Here is a 20,706-nt window from a genome sequence, read left to right as displayed (position 1 = left end):
ATGAGGAGATGTAACAGAGAACTCATCAAATGGCTTTAGAGTCATTCTTAGGTCTGGCACTTTTGAAAATTATATTCCTAGGAAACCCGCTCTGCGAGCTCTATTTGCAGAATGTAGAGATGGTAATTGTGTCAGTTCATGAGACAAAGAATAAAAGGACCCAAGGAGCAACATGAAGTAGAAGGTGACAATGAACTTTCAGGACAATGTTCCTTTCAATGAACTAAGTAAAAATGAGCTTGCGTTAAAAGAAACTGAAAACTTTTTTTTTTTTTTTACACAAACTACAGAAAGAGCAAGGAGAGCAAAAGATACAATGGCAGGGCATCCAGTTAGACCTCATAATTAAATTCAGAGATACTGTAGATCAAAGAGGAAACTGTATTAAAAAAATTAGGTCTAGGGTGTGGATTTGAGTTTCCCTGTTAACAGCTTTGCCTGCAATAGAATGCCAAGAGGCTTTAGCTAACAGAACAATAAACAACTACAAGGAGTACAAGTAAAAGAATGCCTGACACTTTATTTTAAATAAGATAGTGTTTTAGATTTTGGCCACATTACAAAACTAAGCTATTTTTTTTATTACTGCCCTATCTTGTCTGCTACCACCCAGGAATAAGAGAAGGAAACAAACTGTCAATAAAGATCAAATTCTGAGTTCCTCACTTCCATTCTCTCTGCCCTTCTCAGGGGATCTTTTTCCCTCTCACTGTTTTGTTCTTTAGCCCAGAGATGGATGCCCCAGGACTGCAACTGAATCTGCAGAGGAGACATAGTTGAGAAATACTATTGGTGTAGTTTCAGGTTTATTTAATGTCATGTAGGTTTCACCTGTGATTTAGTGTTCTTACACTAAAGTGCCTCTGCTTGGTGCCAGCGATTCAGATGCATGGAACTTTCCCCCCCTCGTCTCACAAGCCTTCCTATTTACCTAACTCCTAGTCTTTTCTTCCTCTTTCACCCTCTTTTACTAGCATGTGTTGTCTTTGGGTCTTTGGAGACATAAGGCTCCTGAGCTCCCAGGTCAATCTCTTTGTCTTCTGGAGTATGGTCACGTGTCTTCAAGGAGCACTCCTTTCACAAGTTAGTGGTCCTTATGGTAGGATGAAGTCTTGCCTGCTCAAGGCATTACTACTTTACCCTCCTGTACTGCAATTCCAGCTTCCTCTATTAAGGTACACCATGTCTCTCATAAATAAATAAAATATATATTTTTTATATATGTCTATGCTGAAGAGACTGATTTCTCAAGAAATGTGAAGGGTCTGAGATTTTACCGTCTGTGCAAACTAACAAAATAGGCTGCCACAGTTTCATAAATGCTGACAAAGACAAAGGCCCTTAGGAAAGAGGCAAAGACCTTAATGACTCAGGGAACTGGGGGCAACATGAGCTTCAGGTTTCCAATGGCTACTAGTGCTCCTCAAGTCCCACAGGACAATGTGGGTTGGCCCAGGTAATTGCTGCATACATAGCGGATTTGTGTCTCAGCTGAGGAACCTCAAACTTAGGAAACCTACTCCTGTAAGAGGGCTGCTTGAGAACCTGCCAACCTTTTGCCCCTGAGGGAGCCATTGTCTTTATTATCGTAGTGAAGAAACAAATCTGTTCTCTGCCCTGAAGGAGTCACTGCCTCTTTCTTCCAAGGCTTTTTCCTATGCCAACATCCCTGAAGTGCAAACCTCCTTGAAGAGAGAGTTCAGAACAAAAGCTATCTTAGACATGTGCAAATTCCATGGAGAAGTGCCACCTGGATAACATTTTTTTGGTTTTGTTTTTTGTGGGGTTTGTTTTTTAAGTAGGCTCTGACACGGGGCTTAGAACTCACAACCCTGAGATGAAGACCCAAGCTGATATCAAGAGTCAGATGCTTAACTGACTGAACCACCTAGCTGCTCCCTTGATAATGTTTTAAATACTATTAATAATGTTAGAGTACTTCTGTGGTCTAGGTTGCTGTGTATATTATGTCATTTCATTCTAACATGATCTCTTTGATCCTCATTTTATAGATAAGGAAATTGAGGCACTCTAAGGTTCTTGAACAAAGAAGACATTTTTCTCCAGCCTGCTACTCAGTATGCTGTATAGATATTAATCTCATGTAAAAAATAACTAGTCAAACCCAATTCTGATGCATGCATTTCAGAAAGGAGGTACAAAATGTAGTTCTTGATAGGTTATTGGAGCAAGTGTGTATTTGATTTTGATTATAATCAATGTTAATCCCATACATCTGTATATTCTTTTGTAATTGGCCATGGGGTTTCACAGGTAGTATTTTTTAATTAAAAAAATTTTGACTGGTTGTCTATTATAGGCAAAGTACTAAGTTTGGTTCTAGTGAGCAAAAATAATGTTATTGCCTTCACTGAGCTTAAAGTCTAATCATGGAGACTATCAAACAAATAATATATAATTACTTATTCACACTTGGCCTGGTTGAGCTAATTTATTTCCCCAGATTCGGTTGCCATTTGTATGCTGATGATGCCCCAGATCTATAACTCTGGCTTCCATCTGTCTGTGAGCTTCATATTTTTTTTATATCTGAAAGTTTTGCTAGGCATCTTGGGTGTTTCTTCCCACAAAAGGCTTTGTCTCTGGTGTTCTCTATCTCAGTGAATGACAGAACCATTTATCCAGTGGCCAAATGAGACATTTGAGCATCATGATTTTATTTTGTCTTTTGTCTGATAAACCACCAAGTCCTATTTTATCTACTAAATATCTTTTGAATTAATCCCCTCTGCCACTAACTTAATTTAGAACACCATTATCTCTGGCTATAAGCACTATGACAGTGACTTGCAAGTTGGTTTTATTATCTCCTATCTTGCCCGCCCCTTCTGAACCCATCTCTACTTTTCAGTGAGAACCAACTCTCTACAAAGGAGATCTGGTTAAGTCATTTCCTTATTTAAAACTTTTGATTCTCCCATAGTCCTCAGGATAAATTCTTTGCAGAACACACCAAAGTCCTTTATGATGGGGACCTGGATCCATCTTTTACCTTAACTCTTTAACTCTGATTTCCAGCTGCAGATAACTTTATTCCCATATGTGAAAGTTCAATGTTCTTTCTCATCTTGAGTGATACAGGTGTTATTTTCTAGAATGGAATATTACTTTGCTTCTTTGCCTTCACTTCTCTACCGCTCCTATCCTTTTAATTCTAAAGTGTTGTTCTTGTTGTGAGGTTCTTGCTGTTGTTCCTAATTCTGGACTGAACTTCCTCAGTATCTCAGGACAGCACCCGTACTTCTCTGATCATAGCATACATCATGCTGGACTGTATGTGCCTTTCTCTTTGTCTGTATGTATTACTTTAAACCCCAGGAGGAAGAGGAACTATGTTTGTCTTGTTTACCATTCTGTACAAAGTGCTGAAGTACCTAGCACACATCACAGTCTCACCATTTTTTGGTCCATAAATGAGTGAACAAGTGAACCATGATTCCTATAAATTTCCCTACAACCATTGTGATGCATGGAAAAGAGGGGCTCTATAAAGGTTAGACTCCTCCCTCTCTTATTAAGTAACTAGGACATATTTGAAAAGAAATGGAAATTAAACCCTCAAATTTAAAAAAAGATAATACAAAATAGATCTTTATTCAAAATAGACTTTATTCACTGAGGTAAACCTCTAATATGAGAAGTTCATTTTTTTTGTTCAATTTTTTTTTAATTTTTTAATTTATTCATGAGAGACACAGAGAGAGAGAGAGAGAGAGAGAGAGAGAGAGAGGCAGAGACACAGGCAGAGGGAGAAGCAGGCTCCATACAGGGAGCCTGACGTGGAACTCGATCCCGGGTCTCCAGGATCGTGCCCTGGGCCAAAGGCAGGCACCAAACCGCTGTGCCACCCAGGGATCCTGAGAAGTTAATTTTCATTTTGACCTTGTCTAACTCACCTCAACATCTTTTCTTGATTAGCATCACTCTCCTCTCCTCCAAGCTCTTCCCCTCAATAGGTAGTTGAGTGTTCCTGCTGAGCTTATCTGCTCAAAGCCATCCACTCTAGTGGCTCTAGTGCTTGTACTCTTGAGAAATTCCTCTAGTCCTGGGTTATCTTTATTTTGCCTTAATCAAACTTAATTTGTTCCTATACCCCTTTGCAAACATAATACTGGCTGATATCCTAATGGCTCCTAGAGGCTTAAGGAATTATTTTTGCATTCTAAGAGCCAAAATGCCTCAATTCAATGGAAAGATAACAAATACATAATGTATCAATGGTGACAAATTATTGAGGTTTAGAACACTCTTCAAATAATAATCTCCAATCAAACTTTTCTCCTATGTTTATGTGAGGGCCTAGCCTGAGTTTTGATAAAGAAAAATCATTAAAGCATTGTTAATTATATGTATGAAATGCAGTATTTGGTTAAAAGTAGGATAGTCTAAATCAAAATGTTCAGGTGACATTAACTTGCTTCTCTTTTTCTATTGAGGAATTCACTTAGGAAATACGACGGGCAAACAATTTCAATGAACAAGAATACAAGTGAGAGCTTCAGAAAGGTGACTTTCTAAGTCACAAAAAAGCATTAGGTGACAAATATTCAGGGTCTAGAGAAGCAAGATGGACTGACGGTGAAGGAAATGGAAAAGAAGGATCAGAATGGCAAAAGAAGAGATAAGGGCTGAGTGAAAATTTGAATTTATTACCAATGGAGAGCAGAAGCTAATGAAAGTAATAAGAAAACAGATCTTGTGTACATGAAGACCAGTGTTCGTCCAGTAGGTACATTTTACACAGGCCAGAGGAGAGATCAATGAAGCAGTGTTTCAGCGTGAAGGAAACACCATTGATTGGGAAATGGAAAAAAGGTGTTCTAAAGGCAGCACAGAACAAAGATTTGACCTTAGACTTAGTGTGGGGGTTGTGAAGAGTCAGATATTTTAAAAAATTGATGAGCTGAAATATTGATGGAGAACGCAGAGGTGTGTTTTTGTTTGGATCTAAATATGAGGTGAAGATGGAAAGAGAGATTTGTGAATTCAAGTTCCTTCTATTTTTATTGTTGCTAATCTCATTTGCCTAAGTACTTGCTTTCTATATTTCTCCCATAACATTTTCCTTGGTTAATCTTTCTAAACACACTTGATGATGTTAATCTAGTGATTGCTTTGTTAACGCCAATTTATGAGTCCCTTCCTTATCACCCATTACTTAATACCTTGACTCCTTTCATTCTCTAGTAAGTTTCTTGAAAAGGTTGGGTCTCATTGCTAAATGCATTTTCCTGTCGTCACAGTAATCTCCCTGGCCTAATCAGTAAACACTTTGGGTCTTAACTTCTGGCATTTGAACTGATGAATGCTTGTTCTTTCTAGAAACTTTCTCCTCATTGCTCTCTTCCTTCTTCTTCTCTTCTGGTTGTCCTTCTCCCTGTCTGATCAATCAGTCCTCCTATCCCTATACTCTGTAAACCATCTTTGGCCATCTCATCATCTTCTGTCAAGTAAACCCCCAGGCATCTCTGAAGATTCTCACAACAGACCTCCCTGATCAGCTCCATATCTTTATTTGCAACTGTATACTTCCATGAAGATGAACCCCTGGCACTTCAGATTCAGTACTAGCATTCATTATCTCACTGTCTCCTCCTGACCCCACACTAGACTCCTCTGTTGTGATTTTGGTGTATTCAGGGAAAACACGGTTAATCCTGTTGAAAGATGCTCTCCCAACATGCTTGGTTCAGGCTGGTCCAGCACTGCCAGCTTATCACCCTAACATTATTCCGTCAGTTCGGAATTACACCTTGGCTGGTTCATCTGACTCTAAGTAGGTATTGGTTCTGTGTAACTGTAGGAAACAGAAAAAGCAAGAATGCAGTAAAATCAGTGTTTAAGGAAGATCACCCTGGCAGTAAATTGAAGGGATTTAGACCTGAATCTGGAACCTCAGTCTTGAGACAGGATGATAAAGTAGGAATAGCAGTGGGAATATAGAGAGAGGAACAGTTGTGTAAGACGTGCTGAGAGAAATGTTGCTGGGAGCCAGTTCCATTCAGCTGCAGTAGAAGATATGTGTAGTTGCTGTCATTTAGGCTTTTTTACTTGGCTTTTCACACTGGTCAGAAGGAATAAAGCAATTCATTTGTGATAACATGAAGTGAAAGGCAGTGACTGCCTGGTGCTGTAGGACCCTGGGCCAACCCTGCCAGGCTCCCATTCACACTAGAGGGCTCAGTCTGCCCTGAGCCGATTAGCATAAACACCACTAGAGCTGCATTTGGAGAGGTGAGCTTTTTTTCTCCACCACCTCCCTTCCTCTTCATAGAACAGATTCACAGGAATTTTTTCTAAGAACTTCCCTATGCCAGAGACAGCCACAAAAGAACAGGAAATAGCTTGCGGGATTTTTGTTTTACACATTTCTAATCCTCTACTATTGCCCTTTCTTTGGTGATATTTTAGGAGAACTGAAAAGTACAGAAACAGATTAGATTAAAATCTATATTTTAATCCTCCAGTTGCCAAATTTCCATGAATTTATGTTAATGAAATAACTCGAATCAGGCCCTCATTTACATATTTACTCCTTAATTATTGTGATTATCTTCACTTTAAAATTCTGCATCAACTAGAAATGAGTCCCATAAAACAAAAAATATTATGACATATTAATGTTGACATAAGGGGAAAATATGAACATTTCAGAGGATTTTTTTCTCTCTTTTACTGTACATACATGTAAGAGTTGAATGAGGCAATTATCCAAGGCTTCCAGAGTTCAAATATCTAGATAACTGAAGGAAACATTTCAAACTTAAGTATTTACATCTTTTAATTTGCCATTTTATTTGGTGAGTATAGGCAGTTTCAAATGGCATATGTCATTTTGTATTGTTAAAAAATTGAAATAAATAGCATAATCAGAGAACGTAGCAAGAGAATAAAGTGCTTCACTTTTACAAATGTACATTTTGCAGTAGTGTCTGATTTCATATCTTTGCACTTAGTAGCCTCTTTTGTAGTTGAGCAGAGCTCCACAAATGAGAAGTCATGAAGACTCAGCTTTCTGTAGTGATGCACAATTGCCACAAAACCAAGTGGTGAATGAAACGCTGATGCTGCTTCTGCTATTTACATACTCAGGATCATCACAGGCTGAACTAGTAGCCCATTGAAAAGCATATTTAGTTATATATACCCATACCATAGATAAGCCTATACATATATTTTTTAAGATTTTATTTATTTATTCATGGGAGAGAGGGGCAGAGACACAGGCAGAGGGAGAAGCAGGCTCCATGCAGGAAGCCCGATGTGGGATTCGATCCCAGGACTCCAGGATCATGCCCTGGGCTAAAGGCAGGTGCCAAACCGCTGAGCCATCCAGGATCCCCAAAGCCTATATTTTAAAATAACAATACTGCCTGAAATTTACTGTCTTCAAACTTATTTCAAACATAGAGATTTATGAGACCAGGGTAGAGAAAACAGAGCTAAGTGTAGGAGGAACACTTTCTGTGTATAACAACACTTAACACCTCATATAAGTAAGTAGGTTTTCTGAGAATGTAACACCATTAGTAACTCCAGAGTCTTCGAATGAAAGGTGTGGGCCTACAATGGGAGCCAAAAACTATATTCCATCTCAGTATCACATCAAAAACCAGACATACAAAAATCCCCACGAAACACCACAATTGTAGCAGTAATGGTACCCATTAGAAACCACTCCAATGAATGTTTCTGCAATCCTAAACTATAGTTTCTCAAAAATCAAATGTTATGTCACAAACCTTTTATTTTTGTTCATGCTTTTCTCCCCTGTGCTTTGAACACCTTTGCTTCTGGTTTTTACCTACAACCGACTGGTCAACTTAGACAGAGTTCCAACCATCCTCATCCTGCTTTTGGAAAGCCTTGTCTCACTCCACGAGCTGGGTTAGGTGCTCCTCTCCATCTAACGGCATTCCAAGCATATCTCTAGTAACCATAATACTTGAAACGATTTTGCCCCATTGTAAGTGATCTGAGAGCAGAGAGCATGTGTACCTTTTCATCTTTAATTCTTTTGCTTTGGCACAGTGCTTATTACTATGAGCACTGAAGGAATGGCTGTTGAACTAACCCAAAGTGCAGAATCAAACATTCCAAAAGAGGTCTGAGGAAAGGGGAGATTGCCAACATACCATAGAGTTGATTAAATTGGAGTGCTTCATCCAAGCATTCACCCCATGTTTCTTGCCTCTAAGCTCTAATTATGTTCCTTGCCTGCAACTGCATACTTCTTTTCAACATTGTATGCTAAAATCCTACCCATGCTTCAAAGTCTCCAGCTAACTACCTATTTTCAGGGAATTTCTTATTTTTCAAGTGGAAATTATTTCTGCGACCCTAACCCATAGATTTGTTGTTTTTGTTGTTGTTCTTCTTATGACATTTACTTTGTTCAGCTTTGGGTTCCCATTATTTATTTATGTACCTCCTATCCATCTTTGTGCTCTTATATAGGCTATCATTAAAAGCTTTATACATACTTAATACTCTATAAATAGTTCTTTAACTGGATGCAGTTAACCTAAGGCAAAAACAATTTGTAGTAATGATATATTGCTAATAGATTATAAATATTACCTTGCTAAGATAATGAGCTATAAAGAAAAAATGTTTTCCTTAAAAAAATCATAAGCTATATGAATTTGTATTTTCACATGAATGTTAATAGTGGCTTTATTGGTAATAGTCAACAATTGGAAATAACCCCAATGTCCATCAAGAAATAAATGAATTGACAGTAAAAATGAACAGGCAACAACAGGGATGAATCTGAAAATAATTATGCTGAGTAAAACAGACAACAAGATTCTTACTGTATGATTCCATTCGTATAAAACTCTAGAAAATGCAAAGTAATCTATAGTGACCAAAAGCTGATCTCTGGTTGCTTGGGAATGGGGGAGGGCATGTGAAACTTTTGGGGATGATGGAAATATTCACTGTCTTGATTCTGGTGATGGTTAAAAGGTATACATATTATGTCAAAACTTACTAATTTGTATACTTTACATATATAATCATCAATTATATATCAATAAAGCTGTCTTTAAAATTCCTTAAAAAGAATTTGTGATAAATAATTTTATCTTGTTCTTTTGTATATTTTCTGTACATGGTGAGTTAATTTAAGAGAATGATAAACTGCATAAGTCTTAGAACTATTCTAATATGAAAATGAGAACTGTTAGTACTAATCTGTTTTGAATATTAAAGCAGATTCCTCTACCTGGCTACAGAGATTTGTTAGAATCATCTATAATTCAGACCCCTTGCTAACCATTGATTCATTTGTGTCAAGTTATACATGCCTCTTCATTTTAATTATTTCACTAATTTTGTAATCAAAAAAATTAAAGCTGGGTTATTAGAATTCGTATTCATTTTCTCTCTTCCAAGAGAATCCTATGTTGAGTTTTCATCCCATCAAGATACGGTGTTGATCATGCTTATCCTCCCACGGAGTACCCTGAGGGTCCCACTCTTGTAGCTCAAGGGGTAGAACCTATTAAGATGACACAAGAGGCTTGAGTTGAGAGTTACTTCTCCACCTCGTTGACCAGGACTAGGAATCAGCCCTCATCCTTGGCCTCCCCTAGGAATTGCCACATGACAAGACATTCTCCTCTAATCACAAGATATTTACTGACTAAAAGTAAATGGTATGTATTTCTTTTTTTTTTTAATTTTTTTTTCAATATTTATTTATTTATGATAGTCACAGAGAGAGAGAGAGAGAGAGAGAGGCAGAGACACAGGCAGAGGGAGAAGCAGGCTCCATGCACCGGCAGCCCGATGTGGGATTCGATCCCGAGTCTCCAGGATCGCGCCCTGGGCCAAAGGCAGGCGCTAAACCGCTGCGCCACCCAGGGATCCCAATGGTATGTATTTCTATATCCTTACAAATACAGATTGTAATAGTCCCACCAACATACCTGTAAGGATACTTCTGTGAAATAAGATTCAGCCAATATATGCATCAGAACTCTCAGCTATGTATAAGGTAAGAGGCCAGATGAAGGAACATTTTAAGAGAAGGAGGTTCCTGAAGATCAAAGGGTAAGGCCCAGTGGGCAAGGGAAGAGGGAGATATTATAGCTTCTGCCCATTCTCTGGCCACCAGTCCATTCTGTCACCAAGAAGCCAGAGCTCAGTTCCTTGGTTGCTGGAGCTTTTAAGATTTCAAGGAAAATCTAAATAGCCCTTAAAGAATGAGATATCCACCTCGTTATTCTCTGGTAAATTTTTTCTATCACCAGAGGAACATATACATAGTTTTTTCATTCCCCTCCTCTCCAAAGAACCTTGGAGAGGTTCACCCTTTTTTGGGTGAATCCTACTTCCTCTGCTCAGAAAGAATAGATATAAGGATTGGGAAGTTAGGATGTATGTAGCATGTTAGATATTGTATCAGAGTCCATTTTTTCTCACTCATGATTTTGCCTACCAGTTCTGGGTAAAACTGAAGTGTGCAATTATCCTTGATGATCTCACTTCCTCACTTTCATTTTGTATCTCCCTTCCTTTTGGGCAACACAGAACTACTTATAATAAAACATTTTAGGGTTGAAAGGAACGTTAAATTCACCTATTACAACCACTGGAGAGATTCTCTTGAAATCCTAGTCAAAAGGACAACTGGCTTACACTGCAAAACTAGTTTAGCTAATTGAACAAAAGAATCCATGCCAGTAGTAAATGGGAGAAGACCGAAGGAGATTCTTGGGCTTTTTTCTTCCCCCAGGCAACCAATATGTGTTATAATGATGATTCACTAAAGATAATATTTCATTCAGTATTTCTGGTAAGAAGGGAAAAGGAGAGAAGATGATATGATGGAAGGATGGAGGGGTGCTGTAATTTTTTTTCGAACAGGTAGGAAGAGCTATTTATTCTATGTAAAAGCCTTGATCCCACTATTTTGATTAGTGAAGAAAACCTAGATGGTGGCAGGAGAGCAATATAGAAAAAAGCAAGGTTAAGTTCCAAGGATGTTATTCTTTAAATTGGAACCTAACTCAAAATCATAATGAAACGTGCCAAGAAACCATTTGTGACCACTGATTAGAATGCCACTACATACTTACTTTGTAAAGATGCACTCTTACATAATTAGCTCTCAATAATTGTAAAAGCATGCCTTAATGAATAAGGCATTATTTTATTTATTTTTCTATATGATGTTCATAGAAAATTAAGTTATGCTTTCTGCGACTATATACCAGATACTTCTCATTTCTATCAGCGTCGGTATGTTTTTATTGGTAAAAATCAAATATATGAACACGACATTTTGACCAAATAACACTATATCTGTTGTTGTTGCTTTAACTTTGAAAAGTTAATTTCACATTGCATTTTCTCCATGTTACAATCCTGTGAAATGGATGGCATTAGCAATAAAGAGGTAAACAGACAATGTGAGACTTGTTCAAGTCAGACAATTAGTTATCTGTTTTTAGTTAGCTAGTTATCTATGGTGCCATATCTGGGGTGTGTCTTCTGGGTTCCATTTCTGGGCTGTGTTTAGCTCAAAAATGTACTTTGAGTGGACTGCCTTTGAATGTGAGCTCTTATGTAGGTCCTGCTGATGGTCTTTACAGAAACTGATTGCCATCGCAGATGAAATCTGTTACCTTTTCTTATCAGTTTGCCACATGTCCTGTTCCACAAGCTCTTCTCAGGAGATGAGAACCACAAGTGCAACTCTGTCATGTCAATCATTTGACAAACATTTTCCAAGGGAAATGAATAAGTTAAACTCCACATACAGTGTACAAATATGCTAAGTCTATCCAAGGTCTCAGATCCAGAAAGTGCTATGAAAAGAACAAGTGAAACTGTATTTTCTACTTTTGGAAGCATTAAAGATGTCTTCTTTAATTATAACACTAAAGATTCTCTAACCAACAACATATGCTTGCTAATAATTTTTGTCTTGCAGGAATATGAATGTTTTCTAATGGGAGGCATTTAAATGCCTTGTTGAAGATTGATTCAAAGAAAAGCTCTCTTTTGGATTCATCTCAACATCTATCAGGTGGTATTATTTTTCCAATAGTCTTTTACGCTATCCTTTGCTTTCTAAAGAGCTTATGTCCAACCTATAATTATTTTCTGCTAATTAGAGTAATTCATGGTTAATTATTCAAAATGATTCCTCTTCAAAATCAAATCCATTTCTTGTCATGACATTAAAAAAAGATACAAATAAAATATCAGAATGCAAATTTCTGTCAGAAGGGAATACTTTTTTTAAAATTTTCTTTAAATAGCATTAAAATCTTTTTCTACCAGCAAAGGCTCCATGATTGCCTACTTCAATTAATGTGAACTAGAGTAGGGCAACTGAACCATGAAGTGGTGACTGTCAATGTTTTTGATAATTACTAAAGATTAGTTATATTGACCATATTGGAGTAAGTAATTTACTATATCCTTAAAGAAGAGTTGCAAAGCAGTAAGACCTAAATGGGGTAAGGGCAACCAGTGAATATGTTAGCTTGCGACCCTGGATTTCTAAAGATGTACATTGCAGATGTATGGCTCTTTTTGGATTCTTGTTTAGCTGGTATTGTCCTGGTCCTGCTTCCTCAAGAGGCAGCTCCCTTCCCCTAGTATTTCCTATGGAAGCCTAGGAGCTCTCTTTTTAGTCGAGGATCATGCTTTGCCTGGATTGGGACCAATACCCCACTCTGATCTCACTCTACATTTAGCTTTATTCCAATTATTGTATGAATTTCAACTGTCTTTCCTGAGAGGGTAAGGTTCTCCTCTACCTATATTTTTCTTTTCTTCTTTTTCTCTTCTTTTCTTTTCTTTTCTTTTCTTTCTTTCAACATTTTTCTTAGGAAATAGCCATCATATACATGTGCTATACTTAAGTTTCCTGCATACATTTATTGAGTACCTTCAGTGTGCAAAATCCTTAAGTTGTATAACATAAATGAAGCAAGTTGAACATGCCAACTGTGTATGATATAAACAGTTCTATTAGATTCAAACAAAGAGAATAAACTTATAGATGCATAGATGTAAGCATAAGGAAAAAAAGATCTTTAGAAATGGCAGCTACTTCTGGGATTCAGAAGAGAATAAAAGAAAATTATCTACCTGGGAAATGCTGACATCATTGCTAGAGGAAAGCTGAACTACTTGCACTTTGACAAGGACTGATTTTACCACCTTGTCCTGAATCTTCACTAAAACTCTCCAACTTATTTGCTTCCCCCACCCATCAACAGGACTATAGCTCAACTTCTTTAATAAAAAAATAACTTCCAAAGTTTTTTCTTGAGCATCTAGATTTTCATAACAGCCATGACAGAAACTAGGAAAACAACACAATTAGATAGTAAGTGACCTTGTAATGTCTGTGACAAAGACAGTCACGCTTGCTAAATAGGCCATGAGTCCCTTTTCAGTTTAGATGGAGCCATGTGACTCATTCTGGCCTACGGACTATGAGCAGATTTAACTCGTCAAAGCATTTAACTGCCAATGGAGGAGACCCTCTAGTGGACCTTTTCATCGCCATGGCAACAGAAGAGGCTATGTTTTGAGATGGCATATTCAAAGATGTAAGTGGCCTTGGTTGCTCAATCACCACATGGAAGATAATGCTCTGGAGAGTCGCCTGAGCTCACAGTTACTTTGCTGTCTTCAACATACAAAAGTCATGACATTAATCTGTGCTGTATGTGGCTCAGGAGGTTTTCAAGGTACATCTTTGCACTGAATGAAAACGTTCCATATAGGTACATTTCTCATCTAAATGCCAAAGTAAGTTTATACAGGCAGCACAGCAGTGTGTCTTCAAATGCCCATCCCCATAAAGGCAATACCCCCTTTTTGCGTTTGCAGAAATAATTCCCTATCTTCCATATTTGGAAGACAGTATGAAAGACTGCATGGTGTTTATTAGGAGGGCCTTTTCTTTTTTCCTAATCAAACAGTTAAAAAAAAAAAAACATTTATATTACTTGCTTTCTATAGTTCATTGAACTACACAGGAAAGCAGAATGAAGGTAATAATGAATTTTTTTTAATCCATATGGAAAATTGCTTTGCTATTCAACTCTTTAAAACTGTTGCTAAATTTTGGTATTTTTGGTTTATATATAAAAAACAGTAATATAATCATTCCTACCTGGGTGAATGTTCAAAGTTTAAATAATTCTTATCATGACATTATTTAAATAAAATATTAGAGACCAGATAAATGTTCAATTATAGATTATTCATATATTTGGAACATCCATGTCACAATATATTTTATAGGCATTTAGCATGATAATGGAGAACATCAGCTTTCAGATCGGATATGGTAACATTCATTTATCTGATTAAAAATGAGAAGAGGGCAGCCCGGGTGGCTCAGCGGTTTAGCACCACCTTAGGCCCAGGGCGTGATCCTGGAGACCAGGGATTGAGTCCCGCATTGGGGTTCCTGCATGGAGCCTGCTTCTCCTTCTGCCTGTGTCTCTGCCTCTCTCTCTCTCTCTCTTTCTCTGTCTCTCGTGAATAAATAAATATTTTTAAAAATGAGAAGAGTTACAGCTAACATGATGCAACTATATGTATCTGCAAAATTATTTTATCTAGACTACAGTCTGATTTTCAAAATTTGAGCACATCTTTCGAATTGTATATAAGTGAACATGTGAGTTGCTTCAGGGAAAAATAGAGAACTATCCTGAAAAGAATCCATGATATGTCAAGTAATGAAGACTAACTAAAGACAAAAGAAAATGATCTGCATTGCCAACTCATGGCAGTTACATAGAATTGCAGGGATTGATTTCAGAAGGTACACTAAGTGTTAGACAAATGGTCAAAAGAACTCATTGGGACAGATATTGGAGTATGACTTTCTCTTATTAAAGCAGAGACTTCATAACTAACTTCATAACTTCATAACTAACTTAAATGCAGTTATGTTTCACATACACCTTTGTGAGGCTGTATTATCTTTCTTTGTGTAATTCCAGTTGTTGGTCATGGAATTTGCTTTTCTTTCTTTGTTACTTTAAGGAAATTAAGGTCAGTATGATAGATTCAACCACTGTTTTTCAGGTGTTTTATATGCATTCCTGGAAGCCCTAATAACTTGCAATAATAAACAAAATGAATTTGACTTTTAGGGTAGACACTCTTGTAATTGGTTTTTTACCAACTCAGGGTGTTTATTTTTTCAATCAATCAATCAATCAATCAAGGGAATTCTTTCTATCCTTGGGGAATAAAGAGTAACAGAATTGCAACTTATGAAAAAGTTGTGGGAGATTCCTTAGTGGCAGTGAAAAAAAGTCACACGGATCTGTTTCTTACTTTAGACACGATCCTTGCATAAGTCAAAAGAGGGAATTTCCTCATATTTTAAGTTCATTTACCTTTCTGTTTAAAGTAGTTAGGGATCAAGGTGTAATAAAATATTTTTACAAAGATATTAATAGGTAGTAGGTAAGGCTAGTATGGGCTAAAAGCCTGCATAGGAAATTATATTATTTTAATTTTCAAAATTGTGTATTTTCAATACTGAAAAATGGGGTTTTGAACACAGAAGTGATTTTGATGAATGATAGAATTCTGCCTAAGGCCTCAGTAAAGACAAGAACAAGGAACAGAAGAATAGGGAATCTACAAATTAGCCTGCTATGATTATTCTCTTTCATAACATTGAAGAACAGCTTTGAAAAGATCCAGTGTCTTCAGCAGTTTAAACTCATTTCTACTGTATCTAACTAGCACATACTATAACTCAAATTGACAAGGTTGCCTGAGAAATATTGGCACAAGTCTTGTATAGCGATGAGGCATTACTGAACAATATTTTTTGGATGATAAACAGTAATGGAAATTTGAGATTGAAATGGCCTTTTCAAGGGAGTAGGTCACACCTACGAAAACACAAGATAGGTATTTAAGTTTGTCTCTCATTCCTGGATATTGAGCTTCTTCAAGTGTTGGTGCGTTAGTCAATTTGACACCTCAAGGATCCCTAATTTTTATGAAGATGTCAGCATGCTGGTAACATTGTTTGAAAGATCTATTTAAAAAAAAAAAGTCTGTATCTTGCCCCAAGACTGAATATAATTTTTCATGATGGTTACAGGGCTGATGACATACTGAATGGGTTGGGGGAGGAGAGGTTGTAGTTAGGGCAGGGTGGTGAAAAGCAAGTGGAGGGATATGAGGATTTCAATAATTTGCTGCTGTGATAATACTCTGTTTCACCTCAAGAAACAAAAGTAATAGCTACTACTTATTAGGCTTTGCTAAGGACTTGAGGAAAGAAAATCACTGAGCCTTAGTTTCTTCATCTGTATATAAGGACAATGTCTAGTTCTCAGGCTATGGCAAGGAAAACATTACACAATATATACAAAAACCAGTCCAAGCTATAACTATACAAAGATTTCAAGGTTTAAAATCCACATGTATACTTTAACTAAAAAATACTGAAAAATCCTGCAGGAGTTTTAACCTGTAGATGTGCTCCTGATGTAGTGAACATGCTAAAGAAAAAAAAATGCTATACCATTAAGAAAGGAATCAGGGTTGAAAGAAACACTGTAATATAGATGTCATCTGTCATCGAAGACTCTGAAGGTCTCATACACTGCAAACTTTCAGGACATTCCAATACTGATCATTTTCGTAAGTTGAAAATGCATTTAATGCACCTAACCTTCTGAACATCATAGCTTAGCCTACCTTAAATGTGCTCAGAACACTCAACATCAACCTACTGTTGGGCAAAACCATCTAACACAAAGTTGGGCAGAGAAGATCTTGCAAGGAATATCTGGCCTGAGACCTGAATCATCATGAGAAGGGGTCAGCTGTGAGAGGTTGTGATGGAAGTGTAAGTTTGATTTGAGTGAGGAGAAGGTTAGCAACAGGACACGGGCAGTGGGAAGAGAGGCCCAGAGTCGGGAGGGTAGCCAGGTCACACAGGGCTTCATGGAGTCTGACATTTTTTTAAAGTGTTCTGGAAAATGATGGAGGGATTTTAATCAAAGTGAATGACAGGATCTTATTTACTTTTTTTAAAATTTAAATTCAATTAATTAACAGATAGTGTGTTGTTAGTTTCAGAGGTAGAGTTCTGTAATTCATCAGTTGTATATAGCACCCTGGGCTCATTACATCATGTGCCCTCCTTAATTCCTGTCACCCTATTACCCCTATCTCATCACCCCCCTCCATCTGATTTACTTTTTAAGTGGTCACTCTGGTTGCTGATAGATGGATACTATGTAGACAGAGTCAAGGGAACCTTCCTCTGACCTTCCTAAAACTTCCTCTCTAACTTCTCTAAGTGCTTTTACATATATGTAATCTTCTATTATTTCACTTTAGGTATGTAGGACACAATTTTACCAAATGCTTTTTGATGGACTCCCTATCTTGGCCTCTGTATCTCAAGATTCATTTGTGTTCTCAATAGCACTTAGATGCTTTACATCTGGTAGGTACACAATATATAGTATAGTAACTATTCATGGAGCCCTGGTCCATCAACTATCCATTCTAGTAAAAAAGAACAAACTTAAGACTTGATGAGAGGTCATTGTCTCAAGGAGAAGGTGGCCCTATAGGTTAGCTCATCCTAGCAATGGTGAGCAGTCTGAAGACAGGGCTTCTAAGTCTTCTATGTTCACTGCACCTCATTCTGTGTTGACATCTAATAGAGTTCATCAACATTAATCTAACTCACTAAAAGTTTGTTGAAAATCATCCAATGCTACACTTAAGATATATGCATGTCAGTGTGTACAGATGTGCTCTCAAAAGGAAAAAAAAGGAGCAAACAAAATTTGCACTCTAGTTAACGATAAGCACATTAGAGTATTAGGGAGAATACTAATGGTTGCAACTGACTTTGAATAGCACTAAAAAGGTCCATTTCTGTTAGGAAGGACATTGGGTTTGAGGTTGGTGTTAAGGAGAACAACTACCATGACTTCCTGTGCTTTCATGAAACCTCAGATATGAGGCCTTCTGGCCAAGTGTCTGCGATTTCATATTGTTGGAGCATTTACTGTATCCCTGGGGGTTGCAGCTTTCTGGAAATTTGCTGTGGCTGAACCAAAAAGAAGGCATATGCAGATTTCTACAGAAATTATGATTCCATGAAGGATTCTGAAGAGATGAAGAAGGCTTATATCTTTCAGAGTGCAAAGTGATTTTGGAATATGAAGAATTTCTTTGGGTTGAGTTCCATTGAAGTTTGTCACTGACCTGTGTTCCTGAATTATGAAACATGAATGTTGGGTCATGGAATACTTTATAAATAAACAACCAACAAATGTTTTGGGCATTAAAAAAAAAAAGCACCAAAATATAAGATGGATGGATGGATGGATGGATGGATGGATGGGTAGAAAGATGGATAGGTTGGTAGATATGCGAAAAGCTGAATATATTAGAACGGCAGGACCAAAGCGATCTGTGTATCGGGATATGGATATTTATTGTAAAATTATTTCAACTGTTCTATGCATTTCAAATTTTTCATAATAAGATATGGTGAAGTCTTCCTATGTCTTTCTAACTTAACACTTTGGGTTATATTCACCTACATTTTCTAAAGGATCTCTGAAAAGATTTTGTGATCAATAAAAATCAGCAAATACAGTTAAAACATTAGACCATTGTTAAAATGAGTGTTTTGTGATACTTAATACAAATAATTACATATATGACTTGTTGGGCAGTACAGTTTTGATTTAGCATTTTATCAGGAGTGATAGCAAAAGTACACTCAGCAGAATATAGCAACAGTGTCTCCCTGACACTCTCCCCACCCTCTCTCCTTACCTTAAGCTCTTTCTCCCACCCTCCACCTCCCCGGGGCCCTTTGCCCCATCGCTTTTTTCTGATGCAAAGACACTGCACAACTTAGGTAAGCATGACATTTAAATGGGAGGGGAAATGATCAACATCAGTTCAAGATTAAAGTTCTATGGGTAGTTTTGTCTTTCTCTTTAGAATGAAGTTTCTAACAATCAGAAGCACCACTGTGCCTACCATATAACGAAACATAAAAGCGCAACTTCTGGTTTCCACCTTATTTATCATTTTTCTAGACAGCTTATTTTAATGTGCTGCTTTTGTGAATGATTTAAATGGAAAAAAATTGTTCTTTAGTTTTCCTTGTAAAACAACAGAATGCACATTCTCACATTCACACTTTTTTACTCTAGGAAAAATGAATAGAATGCCTATCCAAAGTATACTTTCAACTTTCAGTTTATATAGCAGACAATCGATAATCTTTGAAGGAGACTTGAAGTGACAGCACAAAAGTATCCCTGCTTCGGCTGGGCCAACCTATGGAGAATGTTTCAAGTCAGTGGAAGCTTTACATTTTTGAAAGGTCTGCCCAGGTGTCAATAAATATGAGAAAGGGGCTCAGAGCTGTGTGTGAACGAATAGGTTGCATGCATTTTAAGGCAGTCTTACAGGAACACATTGAGAGATCTGGCATTCTTAAAATCGAGCATATGTCATATCAACATTCCTAGTACAAAGTATTTTGTTACTGTTTCTGAGCTCTAAATAGCCCCATGCAAAGGCACATCATTGAACCAAAGCATATGGAGGCGGCTACTCAGTTATGCTGAGCTATGCTACAATATCAGTTTGCGACTGCCTTACTCACCTTTTTCTACACATTTGCCAATGGAAATTTCTGCTCAGAAATTATACTGTAGCAAAGAAAGAAGTAAATACAGGAGGGTGGATTCTACTTCTCAAGACATATCAATATAAGCCAGTGTTGCTGTCTGCTTCCTGCTGAATCGATAAAACATATGCACCTAGGCCTTAAGGAAACAGTAACTCTTTAAATTGCCCTTTATATTTACAATTACCTAATTACTTTATTTTGCAAAAAATAAAGGTCATTAAAATCATCTTGAAGCTTCACTTAAATTTCAGAAGTAGCCTGCAAGTTGTACAGTCTTTAACTATGTTCCATTTAACACATTTAATAGATGTAAAAGCTCACAAGTGATGATATAAAGGATAATTTACGCTTGCAATGCATTTTTGTCCAATTAATAGATTGCCTGCGTGTTGCATATTTTGCATGACAAAAGAGCAGAATATTAAACTGCCATTCATAATGAAAATGCACTTTGCAAATTAAAAGTGCCGAAACAGAAATTTTTCACCCTGTTTAGGAAATAAACAGTCCTTAACCAATTAAACTGCATTGTAATAATTCTATGATTTATTGCAAGTTGTTTAACTTTCAAAACTCGGCTAACCCATATTAAGGTCACAATCCATCATGTCTTGCTTGGAAAGCCAGCAAATAATGGCTGTTGTATTAGCTGCTTTTGATGATAGTATGAAAGAAGTATTAGCACTTGTCAACAAAACTGCTTACAACATAACATTAGCATGCATGGGCTGCTGTACCTATTTATTATTCTGGCAGCTTCACACATATTGTTACAAGCTTATAAAACATTTTGTCGGGTGGAAACCGAATGTACACTGTTTGGTTTTCTGATAGACTGGCAGCATAAATGTCTGGGCTGACTTAGTTTAGTTTAAGTGTAAATAGAGACACAAATTCTTCAACCTGTTCTCTTATTGATACTGAAAAGTGCTGAATTATTCAGCATCCAACTCTTCTGTTTGTGTCTATCACAGTTATCAATTACCCAT

At 37.1% G+C, this 20,706-nt stretch overlaps 1 protein-coding gene and 1 long non-coding RNA gene across 12 annotated transcripts in view; one reads left to right on the top strand and one right to left on the bottom strand.

Moving 5' to 3' along the window:
* Positions 1-9,879, top strand: part of LOC140595435 (uncharacterized) — an 87,312-nt gene extending 77,433 nt beyond the window's left edge. For both annotated transcript variants that reach the window (XR_011997029.1, XR_011997030.1), the window contains exon 3: positions 9,740-9,879. This is a non-coding gene — a long non-coding RNA (uncharacterized lncRNA). The remainder of the gene's footprint in view (positions 1-9,739) is intronic.
* The window catches only part of KIAA0825 (KIAA0825 ortholog), a 388,584-nt gene that overhangs the window by 48,566 nt on the left and 319,312 nt on the right, over positions 1-20,706 (bottom strand). The window lies entirely within an intron of this gene.

This window comes from Vulpes vulpes, chromosome 14, assembly GCF_048418805.1.
Source record: "Vulpes vulpes isolate BD-2025 chromosome 14, VulVul3, whole genome shotgun sequence".
Taxonomy (NCBI): Eukaryota; Metazoa; Chordata; class Mammalia; order Carnivora; family Canidae; genus Vulpes; species Vulpes vulpes.
This window is presented reverse-complemented; position numbering and strand designations above follow the sequence as displayed.